Consider the following 2,617-nt stretch of genomic DNA (forward strand, 5'->3'; position numbering starts at 1 on the left):
TGTTGTGGAAATGGGAAGACATCATGATGGATTTTATCACAAAGCTTCCCAGGACTGCGCGGAGTAGATTCGATTTGGGTCATCGTGGATCGATTGACCAAGAGCTCCCATTTTATTCCGATCCAGGAGAGCATCTCGGCCGCAAAGTTGGCTGATATCTACATCAGAGAGATAGTAGCGCGACACGGGGTGCCAGTGTCTGTGATATCAGACCGAGATGTGCGATTCACTTCCAGATTTTGGAAGAAGTTTCATGACGAGTTGGGCACTCGTTTGCATTTTAGCACCGCCTTTCACCCGCAGACGGATGGTCAGAGCGAGCGGACCATCCAGACCTTGGAGGATATGTTGCGGGCATTTGTGTTAGATTTCGGTGGTAGCTGGGATACCTATCTTCCCTTGGCTGAGTTCTCATACAACAACAGCTACCACGCAAGTATTGACCATCCCCCATTCGAGATGTTGTACGGACGGAGGTGCAGGACCTCGATATGCTGGGGTGAAGTTGGCCAGAGGATCATGGGGAGCACCGAGGTGGTGCTCGAGACGACCGAGAGGATCCAGCAAGTTCGGAGTAGGCTTCAGACTGCTCAGAGTCGGCAGAAAAGTTACGCCGACAAGCGTCGATCCGATTTGGAGTTCCAAGTCGGGGATATGGTTCTCCTGAAGGTGTCGCCTTGGAAAGGCATCATTCAATTCAGGAAGCGGGGCAAGTTGGGACCGAGATTTATCGGACCGTTCAGGGTTATAGCCCGGGTGGGAAAGGTGGCGTATAGATTGGATCTACCGGTCGAGCTCAGCCAGATCCACAACACTTTCCACGTCTCTCAGCTGCGGAAGTGCTTAGTGGATGATTCAGCAGTAGTGTCGTTGGGGGATATTCAGGTTGACGACAACCTGAATTACATTGAGCGCCCAGTCGCAATCCTCGACAGGAAGTCGAAGGATTTGAGAAACAAAACGGTGGAGTTAGTGAAGGTGCAATGGCAGCACCGCAAGGGTTCGGAGTGGACTTGGGAGCCGGTGGATGAAATGATGGAGCATTACCCCGAGCTGTTCCAAGATCGAGCAACAGACTTCGAGGGCAAAGTCTAAAATAAATGGTGGAGATTTGGAGCACCTGGTTCCTGGTATGTATTCTTGATTATCAACTCTCCTTATGTATTGCATTTTAACCTTGGACTCGGCGAGTTAAAGGACTAACTCGCCGAGTAGAAGCAGGTCTAGACTCGGGTTCAACTCTGGCTACTCGGCGAGTAGGGTCGTGGGACTCGACGAGTAGACCCTATATGGACTAAAACCCTAATCCGGGTGTTTGCACCCTATTTAAACGATCTAACCCAACCTCCACTACCCTAACACTCCTAGAGATCTGTAGAACGAAACCCTAGCCCCCTTTGTGTCCTTGTGGGTGATTTTTAGCATTTTGAAGGTGGTTTGGATCTTGGGAGAAGAAGGAGAAGGTTGAAGAGTGCAAGAAGGGAAGAAGATCCGGAATATACTCTGTAAAGGGCTTCTATTCAGGTAGAGTTCGGTTGTTAGGACCGAAGGGTAGTCAGACACCCCAGATATGTTTGATATTACGTTTGTGTTATGATATATGTGATGGTAGTAGTAGGGGTGAAATAGTCCCCGAGGTTCGGTTGTTAGGACCGAAGGGTAGTCGGCACCCCAGAATAGCTCGACATGGGTAGGTTAGCACCCCAGAATAGCTCGACATGGGTAGGTCAGCACCTAAGAATGGCTTGACACGGGTAGGTTAGCACCCCATAATGGCTTGACACGGGTAGGACGACACCCCAGAAGGGCCGTACCGGGTAGTCAGGCACCCCAGAATAGCCTGGCAGTATGTATGATATGTGTTGTATGGTATGTGCTATGATGGGGGAACTCACTAAGCTTTGTGCTTACAGTTTACAGTTTTGGTTTCAGGTACCTCTTCATCGAAGGGGAAGGAGTTGGCTCGGTAGTGGCACATTATGCACACACACTGGTTTCCGCATTTACTAGATTTCTCTGGGATTTATACTCTGATGTTTCGATTGGTTGTATGACTTGACTTTTGAACATGGTTTATGTTGTGATGTAGTTTGTTCAAACAATGTTTTTATTTATTAACGTTTTCTAGAGTAATGTTTTAAAAACGAAATTTTTGGACGTGAAAATTGGGTTGTTACATGAAGTTTCATGTACACTATCTAGTGAATATACGATTAAATTTCTTCGGGAACAAATTGATTTATTAAAAAGATAAGTTGAAGACCTGAGATATGAAGGATATCAACTCAGGAAACGACAGAAACCCCTGAAGGTTGAGTTAGAAGCAAAAACCAAGGACTTTAGGAAACTTCAGGAAGAGTATAGCAACAAGTGTGAAAATTATGATTATGTTAAGAGACAACTTGCTGCTGTAACCGAAGAAGTTGACGCTTTAAAAATTAAGTGTGGAAAAACTGATGTCAGTTTAAAAAATTATACTGCATTAAGTTAGACAGTTGAGTCCTTATATGAAACCCAATTAAAATTCAAAGAAAATCAAAACAAGGGTCTAGGGTATGATAGTGTACCTCCTCCTTATAATCATAACTACACATCCGTCCCTATGACACAGGACGAA

Source organism: Lactuca saligna, chromosome 7 (genome assembly GCF_052625555.1).
Source record: "Lactuca saligna cultivar CGN05327 chromosome 7, ASM5262555v1, whole genome shotgun sequence".
NCBI classification, from domain to species: domain Eukaryota; kingdom Viridiplantae; phylum Streptophyta; class Magnoliopsida; order Asterales; family Asteraceae; genus Lactuca; species Lactuca saligna.